Source organism: Mercenaria mercenaria, unplaced genomic scaffold, assembly GCF_021730395.1.
Source record: "Mercenaria mercenaria strain notata unplaced genomic scaffold, MADL_Memer_1 contig_1748, whole genome shotgun sequence".
Classification (NCBI taxonomy): Eukaryota; Metazoa; Mollusca; class Bivalvia; order Venerida; family Veneridae; genus Mercenaria; species Mercenaria mercenaria.
Genome location: NW_026459749.1, coordinates 4418 through 15455, shown reverse-complemented (window position 1 = coordinate 15455; position 11038 = coordinate 4418). Strand labels below are relative to the sequence as shown.

General features: G+C 32.8%; 1 long non-coding RNA gene across 1 annotated transcript; it reads right to left on the bottom strand.

Annotated features, from left to right (window-relative positions):
• Nucleotides 1-3402: 3402 nt before the first annotated feature.
• On the bottom strand, nt 3403-5938 carry LOC123565834 (uncharacterized). The gene is made up of 4 exons (XR_008368902.1): nt 5802-5938; nt 5118-5225; nt 3940-4034; nt 3403-3480 (listed from the first exon to the last, which is right to left on the bottom strand). It is a non-coding gene; the product is annotated as an uncharacterized LOC123565834 (long non-coding RNA).
• Between the last annotated feature and the right edge of the window lie 5100 nt (nt 5939-11038).

Sequence of the window (11038 nt, the reverse complement as noted above, 5' to 3'; positions counted from 1 at the left end):
AAATTTATGGATCTAGGTGTAGCCAAATATTCGCATCTGCCATTTATAGCTTCATGCATGTACACATTGATTTCTTTTAGAATAAACTTTCAATAATTAAAACATTAACATTAATACACTTTGAACAAAGCTACCCTAAATATTTAAAAAATCGACCGGGGCCATAATTCGAAACTGCTCCCCTGCCATCTTCAATAACAATGATGTTGTCTGTCTCAAACTATCTCACTGAAGCAATTTAAAACTGAATCATAAGCTTTCTTAACAATTAATTGGAGATAATTCACTTCTATATTATGTACCAATATTTCATTTCTGATAAACTGACATTTTTTTCTGTGAAAAAACAAACAAACAACAATACTGTTACATAACATTATATAACATGTATAGCATGCCAAAAAGCAAATATTTATGTATGGATTCCGCTAGAAAATAATAAAATGATATTTACTTTTATACATACAATGAGAAATAAGGAAGAGAAAAATAGCAAGAGCCAGACTCTCTTGGCTTCAAGGAAAATAGAAAAAGTTTCCATATATAATGCAAGAGCTCGTATAAGCGCAATTTAAGTTATGCCTGTCTTAATGTGTGTAGGTTTAGTGTCATACCTCTACTATTCTTCACAAATAAACACCCTGTTTCTATCAGTACATGATCCTGTCTAAATTTCTTTATTGATCGCCAACCAGGTAAGCATGTATATTCACCTAAATAATAAAAAATATTTTAAACATCAATATAGTTATAGAAAATTCTGACATTATGCAGACACTAAATATTGCAAGTATCATCTGGGTCGCATGATACTGCATGCATCTGGTAGAAATATTAATAATGCATCTGGTCCTAATATTGATTAAAAGTGCCAAATAACTATGTCTCAATTCCTGTAATTGTATTGCTAAACAGCTGGATGGCTTTAAATCGGCTACAAACTGAAAAATATGGCTTCTTTTTCTATATCATTTCTTTCAGAAACTTAAAGTGGAATTATACGCATTTTTCAAGTAAAAATACAGCACAAATAGATATGTGTGTAAAAAGGGTGGAGGAAATTATAGTTTTAACCCAGTATACCAAACTCTTCCTGTTACCATTACGAAATAATAACTTTTTAAATATGACTTTTCTTATTTTGACTGGGGCAGTCTTTTTAAGAAAAGTCAAACTGCTTGCAGGAGTTGCTTCCCTTCATCCTCAGAAATCTCTACTTATAGGTAAGGGAGATAATTGCGTACAAGACTGAAGAAATGAACTATTATTTTATAAGTCCGATTTCTTCATTTCTAAAGCATCACTTTCAAATACTTATGCGGCATTATTGTTAATTAAACACATTTAAATTCACAGCAACCGAAAACTTGCTTTTATAAAACATTCACCAAAAACACACTACGTGCTGTAAGATGCACATAATGCCACTTTTAACTTACATTTAGAATTAAAATCTCTTTAATTGAAACAATCTTATTGATTTTTCCTTAACCTTCCATTATAAGAAATGCCCTTACGTACGTACTCAAAACAAGAGCGATGACCGATGTAATACAATTCCTTTAATAATATGAAATCAGACCTAAATCAGTAATGTTAAAGAAAGACAACAAAACATTTGAAACAGACGCAACTATACATACAGGAAGCAGAGTCCATCGATGAAAAAAAAAGATAAAAATTAAGATGTTAAGATTTTTGTTTTTAAATCTCCAAACGAATGTCATGTTTATGTTATTTTAACATAATTTGATACAACTGAAAGCTTTAATACATATTTTTGAACAAAGAATATCTGCCCTACTAATCTCGCAAAACAATGATGTTGCCTAGACTAAAATATCTTACTGAGCAGTTAAAAAAATGAAACATAAGCATTCTAAACAGTCGATGGGAGGTAATTCATTTCTATTTTTCTGTACCTATATTTCAATTCTGTAAACAATGTGTTTTGCATTTTTCTTTTTTCTGTGAAACACATTAACGCCAATATTGACAATCAGTGATAAAGCATGTACATCATACTGAAAAGCAAATCAGATATGTTCGAACTTCTTCAGAAATAATCTTGTTCAAATGATACCTTTTTTCTACTCTAACAAACAAAAAACAAAGTACTTTTCCCGCAATCATATAACTGGAGCCTGTAAGTGAACACATGATTTATACAGGTAAAATAACTAAATTTTTAGTCTTGACTTCCAACTGAACAAAAGAGACAGCATTTTCAACTAAATAAATTATTGTAGCCTGAAATATTAACGGTATGTATCATTTCAATTATTTTCCTCCTTTCAACTAGAATTTCGAACAACTAAACTTGGAAAAACAAATAAATTACATGAACATCATCATTAACCAAATATAATGAGAAATAAGAAATACAAAAATAACGCCAGACACTCTTTTCTTCAAGGTAATAAGAAATAAATTCTATTTATTATAATGTAGGAGGTTGTAGAAGCACGTTTAAAGTTGTGTATACTTTTAGCGTCATACATTTACTATTCTTCACCAATAATCAATCACTCTGGCTCAATCAGTATATGATTGAACCCACAATCATGTCTAAGTTTCTTCACGGATCCATAACCAGTGAAACATGTGCATATACCTAAATAAAAGATATATTGTAAAGAAACAATGCAGTCATCCAACATTCCTCACTGAGAAAATATTGACTATACTCATACAACAAATTTGAAAGAATCAACTGGGTCGCATCTTATCACCTGTCAAAACTATGCTTAATGCAAACTTTGAGTACAGCAGGTCCTTATTTTAACTCAAAGTTCCAAATCCCTTGTTTAAAAATCTATATTCGTATTACTTGGAAGTTTTGAGCTTGCTAGAAAATCCAAAGTAACAAAACCATTTTCCTATACCAATTGTTGCAATAAATCCACGAATAAAATAAACATTCTTTAATTCAGACACTATTGTTAATATGTCCAATACACTCCCAGTATAAATATATAGCTCTATCACATATCCAGAAACTGAGAGTGGACCATTGCATTTTGATTTATTCAATTAAATATCATGCCACACAAGCAGAAATAAAATGTCGTTTTGGCTTATTTAATTCATTTTTCTTCAAACACCCTCATAAGTTGAAGGCATTTGAGAGGCGAAATTCCCATTCACATCTACTATTCAAAAGTTACATTTGAAAATAATGCTTTCCACCATCTACTTTTCAAATTTCAAAGAAATACATGTATTATTTGAATTTGAAACATCACATTTTTATCTAATCGGCTTGTGCCTCTTTGAATCTTACGTGTTACCTTACACATGTCTCGACCAATCCAGAATCACTACTAAATAACAACATCTGACCTAAAGAGGCTATAGAGGCTAAAGAGGCTCAGTCTTGCAAGTAAACTGCAGCACCCTGCATTTTCCTTTTCCATCCATATCCATCACAAAATCGGCGATTTCTTCATTGTCAATACATTCACTTATCGAAGGGGATAACTGAAAAGGACATACGTGTTTAGTGACAGTAAGTAATCTCTCGTTGATATTCTGATAGACAGTACACATTATTATCACAAGCTATGCAGTATAACAGACATAACAAGTCTTTTGATTTTGATAAATGTTTTATTCGCAAATAAATGGCTGTGAAGACTTTCCATCTCCAAACTGTAACTTTTTTAGGTTTCTGTCACACAAGTTTTGACAATGAAAAACCTAAAATGTATATTTTAGAACAGCTAATGAAAGGTATGTCACTTCTATATCATGTACCGATATTCCAATTTCGATAAGACTTCGGTCAAGGTTTGGGATCTTCCTTTCAGACTCTTCATATCACTGAAAATAAGTTATAAAACATGTACATTATGCCGGAAAGCATATACATACTGTAGATGGTTCTAATAGCAAATTCAGCTTATATCCATATTGAATTATCTATTTGAATTGTCATACCTCTACTATTCTTCATCAAGAACCACTCTGGCACTGATCCACAATCTTGATAAAAATTGTTATGGAATCGTAACCGATCAAGCATGTCCTGAGACCTAGATAAAAGAATTTTTGAAAAACAACAAGAAAATTATCCAACACTACAATTTCATCACCATTCCAATTCAATGAGAAAATTTTGATTCTAAGCAGAAAGCAAAAATTGCAATTATTACTTAGGTGACATACTATTATCAGTAAGAAATGTTAATAATGCAAATATCCAGCATTTATCCATATTATGTCTGAGTGTCCACTGCCTTGTCAAAATGTCTATAAATGTATTACTAGACAACTAGAAAGCATTGATTCTGCTAGAAATTCTAATATAACATATAGTTATTTCAGTAAATTTATACATAAAATTAAACTCTCTGCTATTGAATATGTAGGAAGACTTTGGGAAAAACAGAATGCAACCAATCAAAATAATGAAAGGGTTGATTTGGTCTGTTCATAAGAGGTTATGGGAAGTGCATGTATTTTGATCGTTATTGATGTTTCCATAGGCTTAAATTATAAGAAATGAACCAGTCAACTACCTCAAAATTGAGAGATGACAAAGAAAATGTGATTCTTCAAGTAAGATAACATGTCAGATACACAGATACAAACAAATAATAATTTTATTAGAGCTTAATCAATTCAATAGTTATATACACACCTTCCCCCCCCCCCCCCCCCCCCCCCCCCCCCCCCCGCTGGATAGCATTTAGAGGCGCCCAACCTACTGACACATACAATTTTAAAGTTACAATTAAAAAGTCATGCATCCAGCTAGTCACTTGGTAAATATCCAATATATCAAGCAATGTATGAAATCGTTTTGACACACATTTTCATTATTGTTACCTTATGTCTTGATTTATCATACTGGTTTTCCTACTTGTTTTATTTTCAGAAAACCCAAGGCCATTGTTTAATAACAACATCTGACCTAAAGAGAATGTAAACTTTCAATCTGCATAAATAAAGCTATATTAATTTCGAAGTAATTCATTTTGAGAGCCTAACAATAGCTTATTGTTTCAAGGAAAGGAGAAAAAGTTTCTATATACATGTACAATGCACTATGTTGTAGGATGATATGATTGTTTTATAGTATGTGTTTTATTGGCATACATAAACATCTACTGTACCTCTACTGTTCTTTAAAATATCCACACTAGCACTGTCAGAGCATGATTGTCCCTCAGTCTTGTCTAAAATCTTCTTGGAACCATAACCGGCCAAGCATGTCATGAGACCTAAATAAAAGATGTATTCTAAATAAATTAACAACAATTCATTTTCAAGCCTCAATGTTATTCCTGCTTTCAATTCAGACAACAGATTTGGTTGCCATGCTGTCGCCTGTTTGGAAAATAAAATATTTCACTCCTGGTGTTTAAATTGATTATAATTAACCAGGCACTTACTTGGGTCTAAATTGCTTTGCTGATTAATTAACAACCCGGAAAGAATTGTTTCTGCCAAAAAAAAAAACATGTTCAAAAATTATCTTTATATCAGTTATTTAACACACTTCACAATTGAATAAATACTCTCTTTAGCCCAGTCCTTGCTACTGAATTTTCCATTCTACTGCCATTATAAGAAATGGTCTTGTCACCTACACCAAAATTGAGATTTGATCATAGAAATGTATTTCTTTCGTTACGATAACATGCGAGATACACAAAATTAGTAGTAGTTAAATAAAGACATAAACAATTCATTTTATACATTTTTTCTCCAACACGTCTACTGTATTTGTTGAATTCCAAATGCCCACTGAAACCTGTTATTCTAACAATTAAAAAGCAATGCATTCAGCCAGATACTTGTTTAATATTCCAAACGTCACGGAAACAATGTATTGCTTGATTTGTGCACACATGATATAGTTGTAAATATGACCGTTTATATCTCATTTAACTTATTACAGGTAGGATCTTAAACGTGTGTGTATAAAGTTGTCTAATAAGTTTTACTGAAGGTGAAATCTGATATATGAAATTAAACATTACTCTATTTTAAGACAATGTAAACAGTTTATATGTAAATGCAAGGGACTAAACTGGAGAATAAAACAATTTGTACACTCATGTGATGGTCGATCTTGGGCATTGCTATATACACTGAACAAAGCAGCTAACTCGACATTTGGCCAGCTTGCCTTTCATTTCTTACAAGTGTATAGTCTGCTAACCCATTAGCTCACTTCCCTTTTTTTTCTTAAAGTTACATTCTGCTAACCTAACAGCTTACATGCATTTTCTTTCTTTTCATACATATTTTATAACTATTTATCTACATTTTGTAGCCAAAGAGCAAATTTGCACTTTTATTCTTATTCTGATATCCCCTAGAGCAAGTGTGTGTGTTCTTTCTCGGCATATTGTTGAATATACATGTACAGTACATGATTTTTCATTTTGAACTGTCAAAGTGGGTGATTTTATAAACATCCAGATATGTTTTTAGGATAATGATAATTATTGCAGTTGATTAAAACATAACATATATTTCTAGTGGATTCCATTCAAAGACTCGAGACTCGAGATCTTAACATGAAATTCAAATATGATTATTAAATAAAAATGTTTTATTTTTTTCTTCATTGTGTCCATAATTGACTTTTATATTGAAGACCACGATATAATTAAGGTTATGCCATCAGTCGCCCATCCAGTAAGTCAGCTTAACATAAATTTAAATATCCTTTTTTTACTTAATTCATGGTACTGACATCATGAGACAAATGGTTCTAGACACATTTCGGCTTAATTAATTGATTTAGCAAATTAGTTTCTGTGTCAGTTACATGAAATATCTCATATTGTGCGAGAAAATGAATACTTGTCAATGCCTATTGTGTCCATTATTTTCGTTTATATTGAAGACCACGATATAATTAAGGTTATGCTATCAGTCGCCCATCCAATAAGTCAGGTTAATATAAATATAAATATCTTTTCTTTTTACTTAATTCAAGGTACTGACATCATGAGACAAATAGTTCTAGACACATTTCGGCTTAATTAACTGATTTAGCAAATTAGTTTCTGTGTCAGTTACATGAAATATCTCATATTGTGCGAGAAAATGAGTACTTGTCAATGCCTATCGTCAATAAATACAAACAAAATAGTTTAGAGACACATTCATTTAATTGTGAAAATGGTGACTTTAAGATATTATTGTGTTACATGAACCTTAATTTTAAAACATATTTTGCTAATGAATGGCTGAAAAAACTATGCAATCATAAAAGCCCTGGATATTTGTTAATGGTGCTTGAGGATAAAATCCTTTTCGTCTAAATTTGTAAAATAGGTCATTCAAAACTGTTACACTCAGTGTTGTTATATTTTCTAGTCCTTTGGAATTATGCAGTCCATTCTATCTTTATATATAATAGAGTTTCCCCTACGCCGATGCAAGAGGCATAAATGGAAGATATAGGAACTACAAATCAATATGATTGCATTTTTACTAATCCTACCTGTTAGGTATAGCAACAGCTGTTCATAAATGTGACATTTTGATACAAGCAAAACCGTATTATTTTCACCATGAAATAGTAAGGTATATTTCATTTTATTATCGGCTTGTTAAACGTCATTTTTTACCACAGATAAGCTGATAAAAACATTTGAAGTAGTTGTTTGAGGGCAAATCAAACACGTATGAATATTTTCTAATTCTCTTTGTTAAAAGAAATAAGATATTGGCCTAGTTGTTCAAAACATTTGATAAAGTAAACGAATCGTTAGCATAACCTGCGTTAAATTTTGACATTTTTATTAGCTAACGAATCGTTAAATTCCCAGTTGTTAAAAGCACTGTTTAAATGTTTGTTAGTTTAACTTTTTAACAATAAAGTATCAGTGCAATGTATCCCATAACGCCTTTTTTATATTTCATGTTTGCAGTGGATCTGAATCCAAAATTAAACGCAGTAGGAGCAACAACTTCTTACCAAAAGAGATCCTTACTCTTCTTGAAGAATACAAGAAAGTGAGGATTGGATTGGAAGGTACTAACGTATCAAACAGTATAAAAATGATGTGGGTAGGAATTGCCCCCTGAGTTTCTGAAGCTGGCAATGCCTACAGAAGAGTGAAGGCGGTGAAAACAAAATGGGCAAACCTGTCCAGAAAATCCAAGGTTGAAAATCAAGCATACAGAAAATCTTTGAACCAGGCAGGTTGAGTACCACCAGCAAAATCTCCACATGGAGTCTTTAAGAAAATCAATTTAAGACAATGAGTCTTTCCGTTGAATAGAAGGGGGAATTGAAACTGAGATGAATAGATACGAACTTTGCCACACTAATTTGAATTGTAAAAAAGTTTCTGTTAGTATTTAACCCGATAAGACAATATTCATACTAAATACGAAATACTTCAAGTATAACTTCACTGTCTGCAATGTTATAATCCTAAAATGAGAAAAATCTATTTATAGCTGGGATCCCAGCCTCACGTTCGCATACCTCTTCATTTAAGCACGTGGTCACCATTGGTCATCACTTAAGCACTTTATGACCTGCTATATCTTACGATCGTTTATGCACCCTGACAGTGTGACTGATAACAGTCTTCATGTAACATTAAATTTGACGAGAAATTTGCATTTTCCCTTTTTGTTTTGCAGTGTTATTCTATTGTTAACATGTACATCCCTATTGAAATTATTTGAACATGTAGAACTTGTTCTGATATTGCGCCATTCATGGTGTCCATGCAATATTTTTCTGTCTCAGAAGAATTTCATAAAAACTGCTTAATTTTACTTCATCACTGTTATAAAATTAATTATCATGTGTTTTATTGTACTTGCGTTGATTTACAACGGTGATATAAATTTTGACACTATAGACCCTGGATGGAGGAAGAGAGAGGACATTGTTCAACTCGACTAACAAAAAGAACTGAAAGAAAATGAAACTGGAGGCACTACATAGAGGTCTATTTATTTAATTTTCACCTGTTGTAAAAGTGCAGTATTTCTATAATCATAAACAATAAACAGTTATGCCAATGAATTTTTATTGTCTATGGAATTGTAAATTCCGGTTTTCGATAATATTTACCTTAGCGTCATAAATATGATCATATTGTGCGTATAATATAATTATACAAATACATGCTATCAATGAATAACTTAAATAAATCTCAAATTTCTTAAAAACAAAAAACTCACAAACACACCCCACACTTTCTTCCTTTGATTGTTAACAATGGTACAGGCTCATAGATTGATGTTTTAATATATTTATATTATGTAGATGCACGTGATGACAAGAAACCTGTAAACAGACAACCTGAAATTGTTTAGTATTTTTGTGCTAAAGGGTCTAACTCAAACAATTAATGTGATAATTAAAGTCTCTCAAAATCCATAAAAATGTGCAGTCTGGAAGTGTGTGGTGGTACAAACTTATTGACATAACATTTTAGCTTTAAAAGTCTATTTCGTCTAATATCTATATGAATTTACTTTTAAGCTCACCTATCAGGTAATGACAAGGTGAGTTATTGTGATCGCCCTTCGTATTGTCCGTCCGTCCGTCGTCCGTTCACAATTCCTTGTGAACACGATAGAAACTAACATTTTGCATTTTGATTTTAATTAAACTTGCACACAACTTGTGTTGGTATAATATCCCGGTTCCTTTGAAAAACTGGTCAGATCCCATAATGTGTCCCAGAGTTATAGCCCCTTAAAGGGCCAGAATTTGCTATTTTAACTTGTGGACACTACAGAGACCACATTTTGCAATTGATTTTAATCAAACCTGTCACAAAACTTGTATTAGCATAATATCTCGGTTCCTTTGAAAAACTGGCCAGATCCCATCATGGGTTTTAGAGTTGTGGCCCCTTAAAGCGCCAGATTAGTTTGCTATTTTGGGATTTGCCTAGGATCATGAAACTAAATAGGGAGGTTTATCATGACCATCTGATGACCTCTTTTGATTTTGAGGTCAATAGGTCAAAAGTCAAGGTCACATTGAACAAGAACAGTAGAACTTTTGTTTACAGTGAGCAAATAATTTCTGTTCCTTGTGCAATAACTGAATGCATCAAGGGGAACATTTCGTGTTCGAAGAGCTCTTGTTTATGATTTGATTTGGTACAAACTTGCACAGAATATTTGTCTTGATGAGGCCAGAACTGGGTCATGTGGGGGTAAAAAGCTAGGTCAAAAGGGTAAATTAAACCAGAGCTGTCACAGAAGTGACAAATTATACCCTCACAATACGCCCTTGTCACAGAGGTAAGTCAATGCCAAAGTTGAACCTCAAAATCAATTGGGGCCATCTGCTGGTCATGATCAACCTCCTTATTAAGTTTCGTGATCCTAGGCTCAAGCATTCTCAAGTTATCGTCCGAAAACAATTAAACTGTTCCGGGTCACTGTGTCCTTGACCTTTGACATACCGACCTCAAAATCTATAGGTGTCATCTGCTGATCATAACCAGCTTTTGTATCAACTTATATGATCCTAGGCCCAGGTGTTCTCAAGTTATCGTCAGGAAATGGTTAAACTGTTCCAGGCCACTGTGACCATGACCTTTGACATACTTACCTCAAAATCGATAGATGTCATCTGATGGTCATGACCAACCTTCCTATCACATTTCATGATCCTTGACCCAAGCGTTCTCAAGTAATAATCTGGAAACCGTTTAACTGTTGCGTGTCATTATGACCTTGACCTCAGACCTACTAACCTCAAAAGCGACATTGACCTGTATTTTATGATGTTACACCTGTACACTACAATTTATGATCCTTGGTCCAAGCGTTCTCAAGTTATCATCCAGAAACCGTTTAACTGTTCCGGGTCATTGTGACTTTGACCTTTGACCTACTGACCTCAAAGTCGAACTCGACTTGTATTTTATTAGGTTACACCTGTGTACTAAAAACATTTTTATACATGTCAAACCGGTTATGAGTTGTTGTCCGGAATTCGGGAGAACCAACGGACCGGTCGACAGACTGACCGACAGACCGACCAACAAGCTCACTCCTATATACCCACCCAAAGTTCGTTTTGTGTGTG